Below are 24,078 nucleotides of genomic sequence, written 5' to 3'. Positions count from 1 at the left end.
AAACTTCTGTGATTTTGGCTTTTACTAGGAATCGTGTCCATGATGCATCTGTGTGACAAGGCATTGGTGTATTAGTACTACATGCTTCCTAAAGAAACTCCTTTGAAATCCAGGGTGAAAAGTGAAGAGACATTGAAAATCCTCCTAATCTATATCATAGACCACCATATATTTCGTGCAACTGTCAGTAGCAGCCTACCTGTTGATCAAAGTTTCATATAAAGAGTGTATTGACAGATGTAAATTTATTTAGTCTCCTAAGAACATAGATTGACATTGTGGTGGCTGTTGGCCACTTCTGTGAGCCCTTGCCTGCAGCTATGGAGTTAGAAATGAATAGACAGACTCTGGCTGGTAACATTGGTGTGGCAGTGTGGATATATTAACTTTACTAATTCGTTGTGAAAAGAAGTTTCACAATTTGACATTCCAATGGCAAAACTATCAATGTTCCCAGCTGCTGTTAGTGCTGGATTTACTCTCAGTACTTTTACCATCTGCTACGAAGGCATTGCAGACTACTAGAAGAGTGGGAGATTGCACTGGCTTTGGGAAGCTTTCAGCAGAGCTGAGCAGATTCTTTGATTTGCCACGATCAAACATCCTGATTGACAGAGCATAACTTGAGTTCCATTTCTGACTCAGTGACTGAAGTTTGTTGTGAATTCTTCTAATCATGTGGCATGCAACTTTCTTGAATTAAAAATTAAAATGTCTGTGCTCCCCAGGTGCTGCAGAGGGGGCACAACAGCTGCGCTAACCAAAATCTCTGCTCTGGGTGCATGTTTGCTGCCTTTATCTGTTCTGCTGGATGTTTCCCGTGCCCCTGCTCTTAAGGGCAGCAATGCAGGCCTCACAGCAAGCACTCAGCATAACCAACACCTTTGTCAGCTGGAACATTTTCTCTGATTCTTTATTAGGTTTCTCTCACAATGTACAAGGTGCTGTGATGATTCGAGTTACTTTTTTTTGGCCCGTGACCTGTATTTCTACCATTGTAGGCTGTGAACAGTTTTGTCAGTTCTGGATTGCTTTGTGTCTCTCCTGGGATAGGTGATGGTCTCCTGTACCTTCATCAAGCACTAACCTCACAGGCATTACTTGGTAAATAATTCCAATGCAAGGTAAACTTGCCTTGCTGCTGTTAAAATTCTCAGTCTTCTGAAAAGCCAGTAGATGGGGTGTGTGCAATTCCTGTGCAAAGTCACTGTATTTCTCAACCCAAAGATCCAACTGTAGTTTCTACGTTTTTGTTGCAGAGACTGGTGGTGGTTGTTGTTGTTAGCAATGGCTTCCCACATGAATCACAAATTTAAGCAACCTTGAGAGGAAGCACCAAAAATTCTTGATTGATATTTTTGCGTTGAGTACTCTGAGCATGATCTACTGTGCACCTTCCAACAGTCTTAGGTCTTTGAAATCTGGGTATGAATTTTTATTGTAAATCCCCCCCCCATTATTTTAAAATTAAACTATTAATGAACTAGAAAAGTACTGGATAACTGAAAACAGATTGAGTTACCACAGATTTCTGCATAATTTGAGATTGCAGTATTAGCAATAGATGCCATTGGGACAGCTAAGAAATACATCATGTTTTGTGTCTCCAAGCCCAGCATGTTAGAGTAAACATCTATTTGCAGACATGATTCTGTTGATCATGGATGTGGAAATCAAATTTGCTAGCAAATTAAAATATTTTCCTCTTGTTATTAATGATCATGTAAATAATCATGTTAATACAAACCATGGAAAGGGTCACCAATCACATCCCAGAGTGGATTTCATGCCTATAGGTCAGTTATGGTAGACTTGATATAGGAAGGAATCTAAAACACAGGGCAAATGGCTTTGGGACAGATGAGTATCTGAGTTGTTCTGCTTAGAGGTCACAGCAGAGCAGAGCATGAACCAACATGGAAATAAGCTGGCCCAAGGTAATTTATGTAATTCAAAGTGAAACTGTCTAGAGATGGAGTTCTGTTAGGTAGGTCCTAGCTGCTTATACCTGGTTGGCAATGGAGAAACCTTCAAATAGCTTGGTAATAGTTAACCAAGGGAACTCCACAATCCTTGTCTGACTGGTATGAATGCAAGGTGGAAGTATCTTACAAAAAAATAAGTTAGAATTCGAATACTGTATTGAAACTATCTTATGAGAAGAAGTGTGAACACTTACGGCAAAGATGCACAGCTGAAATTCCCTGAGAGATATTTGGGAAGAAATGTTTTGCATATGCACGTACACTGCTCCAAGCTATTAATGCAATTATGGGAAGGTAGAAATCTTCAAATAGCAGAGTACATTCAATTAATTAAAAAGAAAAGTTTAATAGTGGAATATGACAGAGTCCTGAAGGCAGCGGTTTGTTTGTGCCTTTGATGAAAGGGGCAGATAACATAAACCTGTTACTTGTAACCCTGCCTTTCAGAAGAGAACCACCCGAGCTGTGTTTTAATCTGGTGTGGTAAAGTGTGCCCAAAATACTCTGAGTGTTTAACAGTTGTACAAATGATTCACTTTCCTAGCAGTCTGATTTTGTATTATAATCTGTTTCCCTTCTGTCTTTAACGTGCAGTTCTGCTGAGCCTGCAATTCACATTGGCTGCCTTGGGCAGACTGCAGGTCAGCTTTTGAATGTAAGAGAATTCATGAAATTTAAGTATTTTGTGTACAGTTAATGGCAGTTGTGCAAGTACAAAGACTTTGCTTTATCAGCAGATGTGGTCTAGGTTTACGTTTACGTCCACATTCAATCCTTACGTTATTGCAGTTGAGAGAAAAAAAATCAGGAGCTCGGTGCAGTCTTTAGCAATCTGCTTTGGTAGCTGGCCAGTCCACTTACCCTTGAGTGAAGCACATGGTAGGGTGGTTCTTTCTTCCATTAACTCTTTGATGCTTGGAAACAAGGATGATTCACATGATGTGATGGGGAGGGAGAAATTGCTATAAAGGCAAGATTAGCAAAAGCTTTGTACTCACCTTGTGCCAAGCCAGGAAGGGATTAGTGTACTATGGGAATGATTAGATGATTAGATGGCAATGTTTGCTGGACTGCTATAGTAGGCAAGGGATATTTGAGAAGGTGATCCAGTTCTGCTGGAGTCTGCATGGTAAGTGGAGGGCAGTCTTTCCACCTGGAAAGTAGTATTGGGTTGGGCACTTTCTGGTTAAGTCAAAAAGGTTGCTGTTGTTTGCAATAGCTCAGCTGTTTCCCTTGTGATATGTCTGTATTTCCTCACTTCTTGCCTGAGCTGGTGCTAGAGTTAGGAGTAGAAGGCTCTTTGCCATCATTGCTCCTCTCTGGTTAAGGTTTAGTTTGGGAAGAGGTGAGGAGGAATCATATCCGTGCATGGAGAAATGATGATCAGAGTGCAGAGAGAAGGCCACATACCCCTCCTTCCCAAGTGTAGAAATAACCAGTGCTAGTGCAGGAACTTGCTTGTAGCACCTCAGCTTGGCCCAGCCAAGCATCCATCATGCGGTGAGCAAAGAGTGGGGTGGGACTCCCTTGCAAGGTGGTGAGTGTGATTTCCAAATGCTATGGAGGGGAGTCATTCCTGAGCAATGGTAGGAGCTTTTTTCTCAGGGTTAAGTAGTGTGCTGTCCTCCTTTAAACCCAGGAGACAGCAGTCTGGGAGAAGGATATGAAAATTTGATGGGCTTAAATTGAAACCTGGCATCTGGAAGAGCTTTTGCAGACCTTGAGATAATACTTCAAAGTTGTTCAGCCCCACAAGGTACAGTATAATTTTCTGCTTGGTGAAAGTATTACTTGGGAACTGGAGTAATTCTTGGGGCCTCCTTGTGCTGGGCACTGTCACACTAGGTAGAAAATAGCTCCTCCTGACTGAGCTGACTCTGAGCCTGCACATTCTGAGCTGCTTACTTGCCTATTCTCTGTCTCCCCAAGAATTTAGTAGTAAACCTTTACCCTGAATTAGTTTTACCACACTAAGCAAGACTGTAAATATATCTGAGCATGACTTATTCTGCTTTTACTCTACTGAAATGATCTTCCATATTTAAAAATCATTAAAGCTGAAGCAACGTAAATATTTTGTGTTTCATGACAGCATGAAAGGAGCATGGCCTCCTAATTACCCTGATATTCAAATGTGTGCAGCAGCCCTTGGAAAGCACAAGGCTCTCCCAGCTCCCTGCAGTTTGGCAGGTATCTGTCTCCTTACAGGATTGCGTTTGGGCACTGAAGAGAAATCTAGCACATTGGCTTATCTACAGTTTTACCAATCTGGCATTGATGGGGTGATTCCCAGAGTTTGGTGAGCAGAGGCAGAGAACATCCACAGGCACTTAGTGCCTGTAATTCTCACCAAAGTTCCTGAATCTGCTTCCACTTTTGGTGGTTTACAAGGTTTGGAGATCGTTCTGAAATACAATTAACACATGCCTGCACAGAGGTAGGTTCTAAGGTTACTAATTGGTTTTGATGCTGTTTGCTGCTTAAATGTTGGTGATTTTTTTAATCTTAAGGTAAAAAGAGCATAATTATTTTTAACTTATAGCAACCCCCCATTTTCTCTTAAATGTCTTGATATGAAGTAATTTAAACTAAATTTCTGCACAGATGCTTTCCAAGAGATTGGCTGTCAAGTACAATAAAATTCTACACTTTTGCAGGGACCCAATGAGACTTTGCAAATTTAGATTTATTCTCAACGTTAAATGTGGTTGAAGATGTCATTTCTTAAACAGCACTTTTAGAAGTAGTTAGCTTAAAAGTATAGCAATTCAAAGCACAGAAGGAATGATTTTGAAGTGTAAAATCTTGAAACACAACGCAGAGGTTGACAGTTTCACTACAATTAGAAGCAAGGCAGGCACAACTCCCACTTCTGAAAACTTTCCTATTGCACTGCTTTCTCTCTTGGCCTAGAAAACCGCAAAAAAACCCCTTTGAGTGGCTTTGCTTATTGACTTAACATAGTTATACTCAATAGCATTAGGAGACGGAGCAGAAAGGGGTGCCAAATGTGTCTGTAAAGAATAATTTTTACAGAAAGTTTCACAGAGGCATTTTTTTCCACATGTTTTCAATGTCCTGAGAATGCTGCTTTTTTGAGGAAAGCAAGTTTTCGGGTGGCTCTATTTTTTTTTTTTTTAAACAAGGCTTGTTTTGTTAGGAAACCACTCCCTTCTGCCGCTGCATTTAGACTCGCTTCTAATTGCCTTTTGGTCGAAGATATTTTCCATGAATTGCCACATTCCCCCACACTGTTACAACTTCACACTGGTTATGCTATGTTAGCAGACTTCTGCCTGCTGCCTTTGGGAGGAGTGGCTGAGAGAAGGGTATGGTGTACCTGGGAAATTGTGAGGTTTACAGGAATGGAGGTTTGTAGCTGCTAAGACATGGCAGAGGCTGTTCCTCCCAGACTAAGACAGGTGGTATAAGGAGGGCATGCTATTATTGTGGTAGTTTATGCACTGCTCTGCTGTGTGCTGAGGATTTTTCATAAGAAGTCCTGGCAAGGTGGTGTGCAGTGTGTTAGGCTTGTATTTTTCATCCTAGTCACACAACGTAGTGGGAAGCCAACCCAAAACTGTGGTGCCAGAGAGTGTTGGGAGGGGGTGATCTTCCAAGAACACTGCTGGCTCACTGAGCTCCTTGAGGTGCCCACAGAGCCCAACCTCCAAGCTTGTCTTTCTCCTATAGCCTGGGGATAGCATAAGCTTCTCCTTAGCTCAGCTCTGTCCTCTGCAGCAAAACCTCCTGGAGCAGCTCTATAAGAGATCACTGCTGACTGAAGCTCGAGCACTGAACAGGGGAGCTGGATGTAGCAGAGTCGTTCAGCACAGTTAATCCACTTAAACGATGGAGCTCATCTGCTGATCTGCTGGGGTGGCAGTGCTCTTAGGTGTGATAGCTAAAGAGGCTTTGGCTTGAGCTACAGTCTCAGGGCTCGGGCTGAGGATCTGGTTACACCAAGTTGGCCCTGACCCAACCAAACCTGGTTAAAAGTGAGAGGTTGTGAGAGATAAACCCCTCTGCTTAAGCCTTGTCCTAGCTCAGGAGCTGATCAGTGTGTTCAAGTGCTTTTCCAGTCTTAACTGCTTTGATCAAAGGTAGGACTTACCTGGTCTGTGAACAGGAATGAGCTTTGCCAGTAAAAGTCCTCTTTTGAACTAGGATAATTGCATCCACAGGGCTAGTAGTTAATGTTTCTGGTTTAATTGTGTCACTGCACTAAGTGTACAGGTCTTTTACAGGTAAAACCCCTTTAATTTCTAATGCAGTAAGTGTGGTTGGGTCTCACCTGCACTGTGGCTGTTGGTTGTGGTGCAGGAGGAACAGCTGGTGTTGTAACAGGATCTCTGACTACATTAATCTGTTGTCCAGCCTGTGATATACGAAGGTTTTCACCTCAAAGAGGTGGTTAAACAATTCAGATCCGTCCAATACACCAGTGCTGCCTGAAGGCAAGCCCAGTGTGGTGTTTTTCTGCCATGTGACAGGGCAGTGAGCAGGGGTGACTGCAGCCCACAGGAGCAGGCAGTGGGCACTGCTCCTGCCCTGCCATCCTTTGTCTGGAATGAAACCTTGATTTTTTTAGTCCTACCCTTTTTAACTATTGAGGGGAAGAGAGAGGGAGTATGAGGAGCAGTGTGTGGCAGTAGAGGCACACACTGAGTCCTCTACTGTCCTCCTTGCAGTTCTAGAAGACATCCAGAGAAGCTAAAACTTGGTAGTCTTTTGTGGAAAAGTGTTCTAATTTTCCTTTTAACAAATTATTAGTAAATTATTATAGACCAAATATAGATAAAATAATTTGCCGCAGCTAATCCTTGCTTACCACAGGGAGGTAGAAACAGCAGTGCTGCAGTCTTGTTGATTCTGGTCCTGCCACAGTCAATGCAGCTGGGAACCACTCCCACAGCACCCATTTACCACTGGTACCACTGGGTACAGGAACCTGCTCTCTGCTTTCCCTCAGCAGCAGAAAGAGGCTGAAATGAAGGCAGAGCTCACTCTGAATTTCAGAAAAGGCTGAAACTGGTCTGTTGGCATAGAGAGAGGGCCAGGAAACAGGAACACCTGTGTTGCATAGCTTTGGGGAGGTCAATTATCCCATCTCCAGTGAAATTATCTTTTGCATAAAGTATGAATAACAATACTCAATTTACCTTGCAGGGATGTTAGAGAGTGTGCAGTTAATTCTTTCCCAGTGTTTGTGGTATGTAAAACCCTAAATGAGTGCAAAGCATTCTTGTGACTTAATTTTATTGAGGGTTAAATATTGGTGATGTGCCCAGCTGAGCACTTGCTGGCAAGTGAGTGAGACAAGTGACCAGCAGCAAGCATATTTCGCAGCAAGCAATGGACAAAAAAGTAAAACGGCACGAACTTACTCCAGTCATACCTATTTTTTTTCTTCTGTTACCACTGTACATTTCCCATTAAGCAGATGGGGTTGATCACAATATCAAATTGGAGCTCTGTGGTTTGACAGACTTACATTTTACCATTTAAAAGGCAAATCAAGGTTAATGACATGAAAATTTGTCGGAGAGTGAGAGCATGGAAGTGCCTCCAAACATGCACCGAATGGTCCTTAAATAATATCTTCCAGAAACAGACTATACCTGATTAGTTAGGTGGCAGATGTAGCATGCCAAGGCTGCTGTTTCCTCCGTGTTTCGTGCTACTGCTGTTGAGGGGTTTGCACTGGATCAAAAGCATGGATGAAAATCACTTGGACAAGGTTGGTACTTCATGGCACCAGCATGATCCAGGGGATGAGCAGGGGCTGTGTGCAGGCACGTGTGTTGGGGGTGCTCCCAGGTTTGAAACATGAGGCAGTGGCAGACTGCAGCGTGTCTGTGTTAGAGCTGCCGGGTGTAAGAGAGGGACGGACAGCGTGTGTGATTGCTGGCCTTGCTCTGATCTTGTGGCAATGGGAGCTGCCCCAGTGGTGGGATTATTCTCAAGTGCCAGCGCTCCTGTGGGTTTCACTTTGCATCTCGGCATGTCCCAGGCTTTTTGTTACTACGTGCTCACTTTTCGTTCATTTTTATCAGGTGTGAAATGCAGACACTTGTTCTAATTACCACCGGTAGACGATAGCACAATTGAGTAACAATCTTCTGGTAATCGGGACTGACTTCTGCCCTCAGAAGGTTGTACTCCAGGCGTGGTGGAGACAGGTATTCCTGGCAGAGAGGACGGATTTAACTCACGCTTTCTCTGTTAATTCAACATCTTTGCTCCGTGAGTGTCCTGAAAGACAGGTCCAGAGGTCAGCAAAGCAAAAAAGGATCTTACAGCGTCTTCTTTTAAGCTTTGGGTCAAAATCTGCATCATACCCTTATTCTTGTTGCATTTGAAAACACTGCTTGGTTCTAGATTTTTTCAGGGTTTTTTTTTTGCCTTTTCTCCCCAGCTCTGAAAGCCGCCACGGTCACTTACCCAAACACAGTGATAGCATCAGCTCCACAGTTAACTTCTCATTTAGTGGTGTTTCTGAAAATAACAATTGCTGCAAGAAAACAAATGGTAGACATGCAGCATATGCTGCACATAATGTTAATTTATTGCCTTTTTTGAAAAAAAATCGCAGTATGAAATCTAGGGGGCAAATCTCAAATCCTGTGAAATTCATGGCTAAATGCCAGTTTATTTGAAAGAACCTTACATTTGTCCCTAAATTTTACAAGTCTTTAACTACAATTTGCTTTCTCACATGCTACTCACCTTTAAGATGATACTCCTTTTTTGGCATTAGTAATTATCATTATTGTTGTTGCTGTTATTATTCCAGGAAATCTGTATGGGAGGAATGCTGAAATCTGGTTTAAAAATAGCATTTTCATGTCCTCCTACTCACTGTACTTCGTGCACAGAATGCCTTTTATAAATGCAGACTTGCTGCTTGGCTAGATAAAAGAAACTGTCACTTGATTTCCATAACTAAGTCATTCCCAGGAGGATTTCATTGTTTTAGCAATAAAATTTTTCTAAAAGGCTTTTTTATTTTGCTTGAGAAAGATAACAGAAATGAACTTCTGAGTGGTTATTCCCCAAAACAATTAGAAGAAAGCAAGACTGTCTTGATTTGATGTAAGGAGATTTGTATGTGTATGAATTCCCTTTAATGTAAGATGAGAATAAATTCCCAACTGAAAATCAAGTTAGAAACACCCCACCAACAACCTTACCCAAAACACTTTTTCCCCCCTTGTTCACAGACACGACACATATCTTTATCAGGACTCTCCTGCATAAATTTGGTCATATCCTGGAGTTCAGCCCTATTTCAAAAGGCACTTGCATAAGTTCTGATTCAGATTCTTTCCTGAATTAGAGGCAGTCAAGGATAATCATTGCCAGTTATTACAGTGCATTAATTTTGTTACCAGGTATGTTCGTATTTGTGGAGAGGAATGATGTCTGCACGCTGTGTTGAGGCTGGGCACTCCCTGGAGCAGGGACGGTGCTTTAGCTGTGGGTGCACACACCGTGGAGCACAGTGCAGGCACAGTCCCTCCTTGCTCACATGCACCATGCTGCCCTGGCCTCTCTCACCACTTCTCCAGCATTTCTCACCCTTTTCTCAGCCGCTCTGTGTCTCATGCCAGCATGACGTTCCTTTTCTCTGAATGCTGAACATGCTAAAGCTTGTCAGAATTACGGCATCAGAAAAGATGTAGAAAGCATATCCAGTAAAAGTGAAAGGTCCTACTGCTTGCATTTAGTTTTTTGGTTGTTTTTTTTTTTTTTTTTTTAGGGGGACGGGGGCTGTTTGTCATTTGGGCTTATTTTTAGCCATGCTTGCATTTTCCCAAGTGTGAATCAATGCAATTACCACTTCAGGTACTGTAGACAGCCTGCTTCTGTAGGTAGATACACGCAAAAGAAAAGAAGCAAAAGGGAATAGGAGAAAAAACGTTTCTCTGTAGTCAGGAAAGCCTTTACGGACTTGGCATCATACTTAAAAATTGCATTGTATTAAAGAAATGCAACAGTTCCAGAAATTATTATTTATAGGAAGATTTGTGAATTCAGGATGTGATATTCTGACTCACCCAACAGCAAACATGTTTGCACTCCGGCTGGTATGACTCACGCTGACATTTGTCTTAAGCGTGGCAATTGTTTTAGCCCTCTGCTTGGTGCAGGATGAATGAAACGGCTGAACTCCCCTGTTGCTGATTTACTACGTGCAGCCACCCTGGTAAATTGCAGGCTCAGCTGTGGAGTATTTCCTGTCTCACACACGTGCACAAACTTACATGTGCGCACCCACCCCCCCCAGTAATGCTTTACTTTTAAATACTAGATTCATAGAAAGGAAATGCATAATTACAGTGCTGTCTTTTGCACCACATGAAGCAGCCCACATCAAAAGATGTTTGTCATTAATGTTTCAACAGGTAATCTCTGGAATTACTGCCAAGCCATGTTCCTGTTACTTAGCGCTCGGTGTCGAAATTGTTGAAATCTTTGTTGTAAGCTAGCATAGTCATCTTAATCCTACAAAAAAAGTTAGTCAATAGTGCCTTTGTTTTCCAGCTCTGCATCACGTTGCACCAGCAGCGCAGAAGACGTGGCGGCACTGGAAGCAGGGAGAAGGTTAAGGGTGCGTTCTGGGCTGGCTTCCTAAGGAAGCGAAGCTCACGTGGTGGCATTGTTTGTGCCTGCGCTCGTGTGTGTCCCCCCAGCCTGGCAGCTGGTGTAAGTCGGGTCCTCCTCAACCCTGCAAGCTGCACGGGTAGAGGAGATGGGGAAGCTGCTCCCTGAAAACTTTCTGTAAGTAGCAGATGAACAGCTCTGGGCACCTGTGGCTGAACCCAGTGAGGCAAAGGCCGTGGTCCAAACTCAGATCTTACTGGCACCAGGGAGTTGGTACCATGGGCATCTCCTGGAGTTACTGCTGCCACCAGAGATCAAGCCTCTTCTCTGGTTTTCTGGGTTGTAGCATTGACAGTCTTCTTCAGGAGGTTTTGTCTCTGGCTACTTAAAATACTGCAATTAAACAGAATCTCAGCCATTGCTTCTGGTGCCGCTACTGTTCACAACTCACATCATTTGGATTCTCCCTTCAACACCGTCTTTGCAGGAGAGCTGTGGCCATTGTATGAGAGGTGTCTGCACATGTTATGAAGGCCCTTGCTCTTAAAGGAGCTTGCTCTTATCTGTAGCAAGTTAATAGGGACCTGCAGTTCTTCAAATATGCAGGAGGCTTATTGTCTCCAGTCAGGGCTGAGCTGCATTTTTTACATAATAGCTTCCATAAAAGAAAAAGAGAAATATTTATGTCGTATGACAGAAGCATCCAGAGTGGTTATTTTTATTGCTTATATCTGTTCAAAATTACTGGCTCTCAGCCTGAATTATTATGGTCCATTTGCATTCTTTTGTCAATCTCATATGCTCAGAAGACCTGTAGAAATGATTGTGTAACAAACACGCAGGCGGTAGTGTTGTTTCTACCTTAAACCTTTGTACGTGAATGAAGAGAGTTGGCATCCTAGAAGGAATGTAGATCTGTGTTGAAATTTCCCCCCCACCAGTATTCCTGCTTTGATAGCCATGAAAAAGTGGCAAATAGGGGGTGCTGATGTGAGTAATGTGATGGATTTTTATTAAGAAGTACATAATTGACATCTGATAGGAGGTATTTGTGAGGTATTTATCTTCTTATGGGTCTGCACTGTTGCTGCTTGGACAAAACAACCTGAACGGGCTCCTCTTAGTTTTTACCTGGTGGCATTGTGTGTTGCACACACAGCCCACCTCTTGACTTGCTATTTTAATACCTTATGCTGCACTCTCTTTCTGGGGGAAAATCACATGGAACTTAGAAACTAAGCCCGCTAAGAGAAGCACAAGGCTAAGCACAGTCTAACCTCAAGTCTTTTTGGAAAAACTGGGTATTAGTGACGTACAAATAAGGAGTGAGTATGGTTGTGATTGCTGTTACTTGGCTAAAAGTGATGTCTCTGAGGTTCTAGTTAGATTTGTGTTTATATTGTTATTGGGCATCATGTAAACGGAGAGTGTGAGTTTGAGCTATTTTATATTTTTTTGTAAGTACAGCTGTAGTGATGAACCTTCATTTGTTTTCCAGTCACTTGTTCAAAGGTATTGAGGTTAGGGAATGGGTAGCAAGAGCAGTGGAGACAGTTCTGGGAGCAAAGTTGCTTCCATGGTTTCCAGATGAAGAGATTTGGAAGGGCAGACAAGTTCAGTGAGTACAGCTGAAAACTCAGTCTGTTTGCATAGGCTGATGCTAAAGTGAGGGGTGGTTTACCTGAGCCTTAAGTCCTGAAAAATACCTGCTGTGGGTGAAACAATGATGAATAATGGTCTTTAGATTGAATCTCGGGACACCGATTCCTAGATGACTCAGAGCTAACGTTAGTTGTGCAGAATCAATGGCCAACTTCAGCTGTGGCTCCTGCACTGGAGGGTGTGAGCTGCAGCCTTGCCCTTTGAGCCCAACATGCTGCTCCTGTCTCTGTACTGTTCCCAGGTAGATGTTCCTGTCTTGCATTTTCCCTCTGAGTAAGCACTCGTGTTGGAGATGCTTTTCACACAGGAAAGATGTTCTGGGCTGGGATGTCCCATGTTCAAGAGATGAGGAAGGTAACATAGATGTTCTTCCCTCTGCTACAAATTGTGGGGCAGGATGGATTGCTTCCTTGTCTGAGCCCCATGATCTGCATCCTGTTTTTCTGGTTTAGGACCTGCAGGATATGGGAAGTGCTAACAACTTGATTTACTGTTCCCATGCACCCAGATACAGTTACACAGCCTGCACAAAGTGGGTGTAACACCTTGTGAAGTTAGGCATTTCACTGTGGACCACATGCAAAGCCATAGGAAATATTTGTTTACGTGACAAAACCAAGGAGGATTAAGATTCAGATGAGGAATGGATGCTAAACAGAAATCAGAGTGATGCCTGCCTGTTTTATGCAAACAAAGCTTCTTTTGTCCTAAGGTGATACTGCTTCCCCATAGCATTAAAGTAGGCATAATTGGGATTTTAGTAATTTCTACACTAACAGGACATCAGCAGCAGCCTTTGTACACTAGACAAAATGTCAGAAGATTTTCAGATGGGCAAAGTTTGGCATGGCTGGTGTAGAGAAGCTTTTATTAACTTAAATCTAAAAGACAGTAAATTCTTGGTTGATATATAGTTTTTGGGTTTTCCTTCTTTTTTTTTTCTTTCTTTCCTTTTTTTTTTTTTTAATTTCCATTCGAATTTTTCCTTATTGTGTAAAGTCAGCTAAACCTGTTAAAAATAATTAAAATAATTTAGAAGTTTTTTCCTAACATGATAGATGATACACACATTAGGTAATTGAAATCATGCACACTCCAGAAAGATAAAACCTCGCCTTTCCCATTTGTGGTGAGGCAGGATTGAACATGTCTAAAACTATTTCATGTAGAGGGAGAATAAAGCAGGAAATGAATTACGATTTTATTTGAGGTGAAGGATTAGTTGAGGGATAATAGCGAACAATGAAACAACTTGGGCACAAGGCTGCTGTCTCTTAAACAGTTTTATTAGCTTATGCAGATTTGTGAATTAGGGAAACCAAATTATGTCATGCAAGAGAGCAAGGGATGACAATTAAAAACCTGCAGGAAAGGACTAGTAAAACAGTAATCTCTCACTGCCTGATCTTCAAAGCAAGATGGGAGAGCATGACCTTTTCTTGGAACAAATGCAGGATATTGCACGTAGCCAACTTCTGGTTTTCAGGTTCTGCCAATTTGCAGTTGCTCTCTTGTACTACAGTCCTTACTTGTTGATTGCCCTGGGGTCCAGTTTTAGTCTCAAAATACCCCTGAGAAGTACTTCCATGTTCTTTGATTTGAGATCTGTTCATGTCTCAATTACACTTCTAATCTGTCAGCACGGTGTCCTTTTTAGCTCTCAAAGACAGGGCTATGCTGTGATATTTGAGTAACCATAATGCTGTGGGACCATGAGAAACAGCTTCCTTGGTAACGCTTCCCATTTATAGCGGAGATGTGATCGGTAACCGTGTATGTGGTAATGATTTGTTGGTCACGTTGAAACTTTAGTCACAAAGTCTGGTTAAGACATAACTGTACTGCAAACCAGCTTTCTCTGCTGGTCCCTCCAAGTTATGACTGTTTTGCATGTTCCATGAAGAGCATGTCATCACAGTCCATTAGATATGCATGGCAAAAAGATTGTCCCAAGTAGGGACTGAGTGCACTGCTCTTCTGGTGAGGGGTGTGCTGCAAGAAACAGCATCTCTCCATGCGTCCTGAATTTTGTGCTATGCCATCTTTAAATCTTAAGCATGAAAGTGCCTGGGAACATTTGCAGGCAAACATGTCTTGGCCCTCACAATCAAGTGCCTATGGGTAAGGTCAAGTGAGCAAGTTGTAGCAAATCAAACTAGCTTGTGAATTTGCAGTGCATCATCTGCTCCATAATAACTGGCTGTGTGCATAGTACAAAGGCACCCTGTGGTAAATAGAAGGTCTCTTGCCTCTTTTTTTGCCTGAGGTGTAAGCTGCCTTGCTTCATGTCATCTTTCCCGTGAGATGTGACTGTATGGAGAAGGTTTCTGCCCCAGAGTACCACCACTGCACTGCATTGCACAGGTGCTGCTTATGGCCCGTTTCTGTGTCCCTGTGCTGGGATCTGCAAGACCCATTCCAGGCTGACAGCAAGATCACTGCGTGGCTGGCAAGCAGCCTCGCTCCTGATTCAGTGATCAAAGCCCTGGTTTGGGCAATTGGAGCCTTGCTAACTTGAACAGAATCAAAATCCTAATGCCACTTGTTGAAGTTAGTGGAAGGACTTAGTCACTGAATGTGGTGGGTGTCAACCCAGGGTTACACACAGCTAACTCTCGAGAGAGGCTCTCAGGAGCCTGTCCAAGCAGGAGTTTTCAAGGAGTAAACTTCCCTGGTCTTAATAAAAATTACGGGAAGCCATCTATTTTTCTTGGAAGTGTTAAATATTTTCTCATAGTCGTTTGGACTCCATTTGAAGGTTCCCCTGAATGCTGAATGACAAGAGATAAGGATTAAAAATTGCAGCTTTTAGGGTTGCCAAATTATTGGGGAAAAAAACCCCCATAAATAATTTGCAAATGCTGAAATCTTTCATTTTAACACTTAGAAGCAAAATGGTTTGAGCATTTCGAGCTGAGATGGAGTTTTTTAATTGTGAGATTCTTGTAATTTAAAGAAAAAAAATAAATGGCTTGAAAATAAATTAGTTCGGTTTTCAGCAAGGTTTCAAGGGTTTTTTTAAATAGGTCTGTGTTATTTTTCTCTCTTTGGTCTGCTTGCTAAAGTTAAAAATCTTGTGAGACCACGTCTGATGGTTTGTTTTTCCATCAGATAAGCAGTGGAGTCCCACTTCAGTAGAGGAGAGAAGGTGTTGCCCAAAGTCTTGGAAGTGCAGCCAGGGCTTAGGTGTCTGAAGACTCTTGAGGTAGCAGTGCTTCTGTCACACAGGAGTTGTAGTTCCTAAGAAACTACTGTGTCTTAAACTGGGAAGATTTTTGTAATGAGTATCTTGCATTTCTACAGTCCTGCAGGGAGAGGACAAAGACACATGGACCTTGAGACTAGTGGTCGCCATCATCATCATCATTGCCAGGTGCCTGCCTGAGTCCCAGCCAGCTGGATGCAGGTTTACAGGCACTGCTCCATGAGGGTTTAGCCTTAGCCAGTAAATCCAGGAGTTGTCTTACACCAAAACTGGATCAGCTGGGCAGATGCTGCTTTGGGCTTTGGAAGGTTTTGTTGTTGTTGCTTTGTAAGTTCAACTGAAATAGTCATAGGTGTAAACTTTTGAATAGCAACCTTTTTTATCATTGCATTGTTTTCCCTCTGCTCTTCACCCATAAACTGCACTTGTCCATCTGTCTGACTTGTTTCCTGCCTTCACGTAATGTGAGATTCATCTGCATTCATGTGTAGCCATCTAATCTGAGCTCAGTGTCTAGACTCACTTTATGGAGAGAACCAGACCTTTCTAGAGAGTGAATCATTCTGTCCTAAACCAGATGCTTGATAGGTCAAATGAATAATTTTCTAGATTGCTTCATTTCCTCCAACAAGTGAAGAAAGTTTGCACTAAGGTGTAGAGTTTTGTCCTGCACTTGTTTTTTTTGTTGTTGTCCTGCACACCATAAGGCTGGCAGGATGGGATCCATATGCACAAATCTTGAAGCGACCTGTGAAATGTTTGAGAAGCCTTACATTAAGGAGGTAGGAAATGTTGGTGGCACAAAGTGAAACTAAGAATTTACGAAGCACAAGGAAGACAAGGTTCGAGGAAAAAATGTTCAATTTGGGGCCTGTGGAAATATACACTCTATTTTAAGTATTCTATGTGGGGTTCACATAAAAATGAAACCCAGCAGTTTCCTCAGCCCCCAATAAAAAGGCTGAGGATAGTCTGATCTGTGTAGTAGGTAAAAGAAAAAAAAAAAAAAGAAGAGTTGGTCCACAATGAAATTTGTCAAAAAATCAGTGAAAGAACCACACAATATTAAAAATCTTGAATATGAAAAATACTTCCTACTGAGGAAGAGCAAGAATATGTGTGTGTGTGTATTTTTGGATTCAGCACTCCTCTGTTAAAATATTGCAGATAACCAGGGAAATACATAGGTGTTTACATTCCCGTAGAGGAGTTCATTGAGAACAAAAATCTTCCTGTGTGGATCTCTCTGCACATTGTGGACTTTGTTTGCAGATACTTTTCTAAACAGCAACTCCAAGTAGTTTTTTTCTTGCTACAGCAACAGAAGTATCCAAGAATTATTTTAATTATGTATCTGCTTCAGCAATTCTGAACTGGGTTTTAATTTTTTGTAATAATATGTACAAGGCAAATGACTCTTCTTGTCCTAGATCAGTGTTTGCCATACACTCGTTCTGTACTGGAATCTCTGTCTTGGGAGCTCATTAAAAATGCGTGTGCTTCAAGGAGTTGTAGAAGTCAATTGTTCATTTGTTAAACAGCTCTATGAATTTTCCTCTTTTTGTTCCTTGCTTTCTTTCTTACCTGTTTTTGCTTTTGTTTTACAGCTCTACCTTACTTTATTTGAAAAAGGAAAGCCAGTGAGAACCTGTGAACAATCCAGCAGCTTCTGAAAAACCTTCATGTTAAAGGATAATCCAGAATTCCCCGAAGAAGAACATAGTGAATGTTGTGAGTTCCTAGCAATGATAACAATTCTGTCTTTTGGAAGGTACTATCTGCCCTGTAGTGTTTGGTCTCTTCCCTGTGATGCACTGAGCACCAAAGACTTGAATTTCTTTCCCTCTTGCGCTTTGTTTTTATTCTTTTTTTTTTTTTTTTCTTTTAATGTGTTCAAAGGAAGATTAGTTCTGTCTAAGGAAAGATAGTGGGTTTCTTTTCCTTGGACTGCTACAGTTATTTGTCATTGCTTTTTAAATATGAGAGTTTGCATTGGAAGGCCACGTGACCGTGTAGCCTAACAAGAATGAAAAATGCTATGGATAGCAGTTCATGAACCTACAGGTCAGATTCAAGAGTTCTATTCATGTTCTACAATGGTTAAAATTATTTGACCACTTTCAAATTAGAGGAATGCAAATGTAGTTATTTCTGCCTGGTATTCCAACCCTCCTGTTGGTCAGTTTGTTATATTAGTTTGAGTATTTCCAATACAAATGCTCCTCTCAGAGGTTTGTGTTCATGGGAATTGGAGTAGCACACCTTTCCAAGGGAAACACAGTCACTCAACTGCGACCTTGATTCTGCTGTAGTATTATTAAAAGAAAATGTTCCCATGAGGGATGGCTAAAGAGAAGGCATGAATATTTTTATGTTCATTGTTTTTCTTATGAAGCCCACTGCTTTTCTGGGTTGAAATGGGCAAATATGCAGATCAAATGTAAACATTGTCACAAAAAAGAGGAAAACAAGAGTTCTCTGCCTGCCAGGTTTTAGCGTAATCTTTATTTTTTTCTTTAGAAAGAATCATGGGGATTTCCAAGTTAGGCAAGTTATTAATTCTTATTCCCAAAGTATGCAGTGGTCCTTCAAGATGTTAGTAGTGATAAAACAAGCTGCAGATTCTTCCAGTTTGAGCAAACTAGTTTGTGCACTTTCTATTAATGTAGTAAATATAAATATATTTTCTGGCACACCTTCTAGCTCCCTCAAAGTTGGATGCTCTCCTTTGCTTTGCTTTTCCCTTTGGGTTCAGGCTTCGGGAAGCAGATTGAGACAGAGTCTAAGTGGTGCTGCTTTCCCAAGAACCAGTTGCAAAATGAGTATTAGAGAAGACACTGAAAACTTTTTTATAATCTCTTGCCTTTCCCACCTGCTTTGATCCACAGTGAAATAGTTAACAAAGCCAACTTTTGGAATTGTTACTTACTAGTTACCACTCAGCTGCCAAGTTACTAGCTCATTAGATGAATAAGGGGCCTCTGAGATGTGGGGCTTCTCACTGTCTATGTACCCAAGCAGATGTGGCCGTATCAGCCTATTTCCACACTTCGAAAGGCTTCTTTAAAACCACAAGAGTTTACTTTGCATGCTGGCATCCTAGAACAGGAGAGGACAGCCTTAAAAAAATAATGAAAAAAACAACAGTCCTAGCATGCAGAGCTGTTGGGATAACAGGAGATGTTTGTTCAAGATGTTGCAATTGCCTCCACTGATTGCAGCAGCAGCACCACCTCAGGTGTAGAAGAGCATTCCCTGAGTGCTGTAAGGTATGTGGTGTGGCCAGATCAGCCAGATAAACTGAAAGAGGCAATCATCAGCCATTACAGGGGATGGAATATCTGTTGAAGATGCATCAGTGTGATCATTACATTCTGCCCTGTCCTAAACGGTTTTAAATCACCCCACTTAAAGCACAGTGTGATGTTCTGCTATTGTGGTGCCAAAACCCTGATTACACTCAGGAGGCCTGGGTTTGTGCAGAGAAAGCAGCACTCTTCTCACCAGGTATGGATGGGAAAAAGTGTTCTTGAGAATTGCTCTTACCCTGGCATCCAGGACTGGTTCCTTTTGAGGAATCATTTGTAGGTGATGGAGAGCTTTTTAGCAGTTCCTTGAGAGTGTATTTTGTCACCTGGCTTCTGCTTGGAGGACAGTGCTGCAAGAAGGAGGCAGTCAGTTAGGCTCTTCCTCTTTCCTTTAACCTCTTAGGGAGACAAAAGTAGCAGAGGTGAGGATGTACAGTGTTTCTCCTGAAAGGAAATATGGCATACAGTGATTTTACTGAAAAATACTGCTCTTTCTTCCCCGTTTGCAGGGTGTTGTCATGTTAAGATGTGAAGAAAATGATCAAACCTTTCCCACTGCAAGTGGTAGCTGTTCTCTTCTCTTCTGCTGCCTCCTTCTGCCACCCAGGCAAATTTCAGGGGAAGGGGGGTGTGAGGAGGGAGGGGTGCAGTAAATTGGGACCAGTGTTTTGTATCCACCTAGAAACTGCCTGTTTACTAAACAGTACAGATTTCTCGCTTCCTTTTTCCTGCTCTCTTCGTTTGGATGAAACACATTTCTGGAATAGACGTGCTTGTACAAATCAAGTCCATATTCCACTTCTGGGGAGAGAAAAAGGGACGTCAGGAGGGTTCGTTAAGGAGGAACGTTAATTTTAGTAAGGGTAAAAATGAAGCAAGACAAGGCTCCTTCGCTCTTGTCGGAGGGTACCTTGTGTATTCCAGCATACAATTTTGTAATTTTCTGGTAGGATGTAGGTATCCTGAGGTTTTTTGGTTTGTTTTTTTTTTTTCCATCCTGAAAACATATGCCACAGCTTTTTTGGAGTGCTAGCCACACAAGCACAAACACATTCTAACAGGAGCAATGAATAAACTCTTCATGTTCCTCACTTGCAGGCGTTTCTTCACATTATTTTTTTTTTCTGTGCTTATGTGAAAACCTCTGGCACAGTTTGTGGGAAGTGGAAAATAAATCTCTAAATCCAGTATGTGTCAATAACAGAAACGTGTTTAGTTGATCTCATATCTATAACTGTTATTTTGGGCAAACTGCAGATGGTAGGATAGTAAACATCCCCACTTCTAGCCCAGACAGGCTTTCTATGCCCTGCCTTCAGTGGGAACCTGCTGCTGTAAGAGCTGACTCCGAAGAGGGTCTGGAGGGACCGTGGTTGTGCATGGTTTAGCCCCAGTTCATCCCATTTTTGAGCTGCTGCGTTCTTTTTTCTGTTCCTTGGCCCTCCTTGCTTCCTTTACCTTGGGTCCTATCTCCTGTGTACTCCCCCCCGGCTGCCGGCTGTTTTTCCTGGCACGTGGAGCTGCGGCGGGTCTGGGAGCGACAGCTCCTGGAGCTGATGTCAGTGCTGCTTCCTGAGCCGCCTGGCCAGGCTGGCTGTAGCCCAGGCACACCCTCTCCCCAGAGCATCACCTTCTCTGCCTGCCCATCCTGCTGCTGCAGGAGCAGCCCCTCGGGGAGGAGGCTTGTGCAAGTGATGGAAATTGAAGGTTAGCGAGCCTTTCACGGCGGTTTTCTCTGAGCGGCCATCTCCCACGCCTGGAGCCTCAACGCCGGGTTTGTGGCGTGGTTGGAAGTGATGCCTGGTTTCTGTTCTGAGCTCTGCACACCTTGGAAGAATGACAGGAAGCTTTGACACATGCAGACTTAATGATTCTGGATGTCTCTGCTTTTGTGTCGCTTTGGTATCCATATGCTAAATCACTCCATGGTTTTCTATGGAAATTACCAGGCTGCTGAGAAAAGAGCAGAGCTGCGTGTGTCCGTTCTTCCAAACAACAGCCCAGTACATGCCACTTGGTATTTATAGTGAGAGGGAAAAAGGGAAGAATCGCTTTAATTTAAGAAATGTCTCTCAGAAACAGCAGTAATTTATTCCTAGGCATTATTCTTCATTAAGAGCTACAGACAGCTGCAGCTTCCCTTTAAATAGAAATTGCTCTCCGCAGGCATGCTATACATAGGGCTTCAGGTTTCTGCCATCTCTCTGCCAAAAAATCAGAAGTATTTCTCACCAAATAAATGTTTATTCAGAAAGTCATATTTCCTGGCTTTTATTTCACGTCAGAGGCTTCCGGCAGCCAGGCAAGAACTGCTCAAGGCTGTCGTTTGAGAGAGGAAGCTGAAACGGTTTGAGTGTCTTGTGGGGCTTCACAAAAAAGTCTCTGACCATAACTCCAGGCCTTCAGTTTGGCAGTTTACTGTAGCTGATGAACAGGGGATTGAAATGGGCGTTGCAGAAGTCGTGCAGGGCAAGTGTGCCCGTGCAAAGTGGATGGTGATAGGGGCGTTTCTGTGCATTGGGTCAGCTCACCCCCTCTCCCGGCCTTGAAGCCACAGCTGTCCTCAGACTGCATGGGCAAACTGGCTTTGGCAGCTGGCAGCAACTGAGCTGTGTTGTTGGTGGGGGATCCCCCGTATGATCAGTATATGGGACAGCATAGGGAAGCAGGCATGAGCTGCTTGCACCTGCCACCCAGCAGAGAGGTGGCCAAAGTGGCTTCAAGTCCTGCAGAAGGATGTGCAGCAATGAAGCTGTAAGCCACCAGTGCTCCAGAGGACCAAATACCTGTTTTATTCACATCTGTGCAACTTCCTTGGATTTACCTTTCTCTTCTCCACGTTCCTGCTGACTGGCTCCTCAACTAATGATTTCCTAAGCTGTCTTTTCCCCACTGTCTTTTCCAGCCTGAACTGCTGAGCTTCCTCTTTTGTCTCCAGGGCTTATCTGCTGGACCTATACTTTCCATTCAGTGTGCCAGTCCCTACCACTGCAGTAGATAACTTCACTGTTGTAGCAGCCCCAGCTGGTTGTCTTTTGTCATCTGTGGCTATGGTGTTCCTGTCAATACATGATGTTTTCCTTCTCCACATCTCCTCCTAGTTCTCCCTGCACTCCTAAGTTTATGGCTTATAGTATGCAATCCATGTATTAAAATAATTTTTAGTTAGGTCATTCATTACTCTCTTGCTTTCTTCTTGTCCAGTATAGGTTCCAGAGAAGTGAGAAGCTGTAATTTCTCCAGGGCTAAAATCCAAGTCTTTGATAGGCAGGCATGACGCCTGAGGCCACTACATGTTGCTACTGGTTGTCAGCTTTGTAAAACTTATCCTGCAGAGCAAAGAAATCTGGGCACAAAGATTGTTCTCTTCTCTACTGTGGCAAGCTGTAGTTTCCCAGTCTGTTCTGCCTTCCCTTCATTGTCTTCCAAGCAAATGGCTGTAAGATTATGACTCCCATGTTTGGACTGAGAACAGCTTTTGCCTGAGCAAACAGATTTCTCTTTGGCAGTCACTTTAACTGCTGCCCCAGCTTTTTGCTGTCAGCTTTGTTTCACGATTTGGCATTAGAGAAGTCCAGGCAGTCCTAGTGCACAGTGCATTGGAGCAAGTAAATGCAGCAAGGCAGGCAGGTGAATAATGCCTTTGTTAATAATCACAGTACCAGTGTGGTCCATGAGACCACAAAAAGCATCTCCTGTAGTTCAGCATTGTAGCTTATGGTTCCTTATCTTTAACTTGGTGCTGCCAGCTGGTGAAATTTCTGATCCTTGCTGGCAACTCTGCTTGGTCCAAGAGACTTCCAGTGAAACCAAGAAGAAGTATTGGGAACTAAGCCCAGCCTTCACAGGTTTATAGCATGGCGTGAAAGCTGCCCTACTATTTGCAGGTTGTGTCAGGGGTGAAGCTGATCAAAACACAGGTGTCTCACGCCTGCGAGAATATTTTCCTGCTTTTCTTATGCTTCTTGTGCTTCACTGCCACTTTCTTGTGTTGGTGTGATAGTTAGCATCACTGGTGAGCTGGTTTGCTGCGCCCATGGTGACCCTAACAGTATCTCATAACCTGCCAGTGCTTCTCTCAAAGCTGATAATGTTTATGGCAGCAGCAGCAAGAAGGGAATATAAATTAAGCCCTCCTAGAGAGGAGGTTTTTTTTTCCCATTTTCTGTTTGGAGCGTGCATTTAAAAGGAAAGGCTGCTGGTAGTGGTAGGTCAGCTAAGAGGAATCATGAACCTTTTGTAGCAGAGATTTATTCTGAACAACTTGTTCATTCATATTTATTTCAAGTTTGTTTGCAGCCTGCTAGGCATGTTGACCCTGGATGAATATTTTGGGAAGGACTATCAGATACTGTTATTCAAACTGGCTGTATTGATGCTATCAGGTTTCCTTCTCAGTGAGTTTTATGTTTCTTGTTGTTAATCAGCTTTGCTGTTTCCAGCTACAGACATTGATGAACGTTTCAGAGGTACCTGATGGCACAAAGGTCAAGAGGAAGAAGATAAGCAAGTTGACAGGATTGCCTTTAGCTTCTTTTTCTGTTGAGGTGTCAGAACTAGAGATAGACTAAAGAAACTGGAGATACTGTTTTTTATTTATTTCTAATGAGTTTTCTTGCAGCTCTTTAAATAAAATAAAAACTCTCCCTACTACAGCAAATAAAGTTTATTGCAGTAGTGCAACGTGTTTAGTAATAGAAGAAATCTGTTTGGAGAGCGAGAGCTGCATTAGATGAGGGGAGGAACATTTGTAGTTTCCTGTGCCAGGCAACCTTCAGTCGGAATTGGGGTGGTGATTTATAAATTCCCTTTGTCTCACTTCCAACGTTTGGACTGCAGTGAATCCTGCTGAAATGTTACAAAAGCTGTGCCAGTTGAAAGAAGCTGGACAAAATGTGGGTCAGCTTCCTGGACAGGGGTATGTTTGTAAACAGAGCTGCGGAGATTCCTTGCAACAGAGGTGTCCTTGATGGAGGCAGTGGGCAAATTATACTTTAAGGCTTAAGCTCCCAGGAGTTTGTCTCTCTGGCAGATAAAACTTGTCTTCTCAAAAGTTTGATTTATCATTTCTGATGCAAATAGTTGACAAAAAGAATCTTCAGGTAACATGAACCTCTGGTGAAGTAAAAGGGAGTTTGACACTCAAGGTGAAGCAGCAGAAAGGGCACTGGAGGAGCTGACACTTTTCATATTCAGTTAAAATGTTTTGGGCTTATTTTACATTGTTTGAAAGGAGTATTTTTTGTTTTTTTGGTTTTTTTTTTGTTGTTGTTGTTGTTTGGGGTTTTTTTGGTTTTTTTGTAAAGCTGTG

General features: G+C 42.6%; 1 protein-coding gene across 22 annotated transcripts in view; it reads left to right on the top strand.

The window, feature by feature from the left end:
- ATXN1 (ataxin 1) overlaps window positions 1-24,078 on the top strand; it is a 369,363-nt gene that overhangs the window by 260,376 nt on the left and 84,909 nt on the right. For all 22 annotated transcript variants that reach the window (XM_088169133.1, XM_088169201.1, XM_088169118.1 and 19 more), the window contains one exon: window positions 17,067-17,190. The gene's annotated coding sequence lies outside the window, so the exon portion shown is untranslated. The remainder of the gene's footprint in view (window positions 1-17,066; window positions 17,191-24,078) is intronic.

This window comes from Sturnus vulgaris, chromosome 1 (assembly GCF_052056855.1).
Source record: "Sturnus vulgaris isolate bStuVul1 chromosome 1, bStuVul1.hap1, whole genome shotgun sequence".
Classification (NCBI taxonomy): Eukaryota; Metazoa; Chordata; class Aves; order Passeriformes; family Sturnidae; genus Sturnus; species Sturnus vulgaris.
The sequence above is the reverse complement of the archived record's forward strand: the minus strand, read 5'-3'. Positions and strand labels throughout refer to the sequence as shown.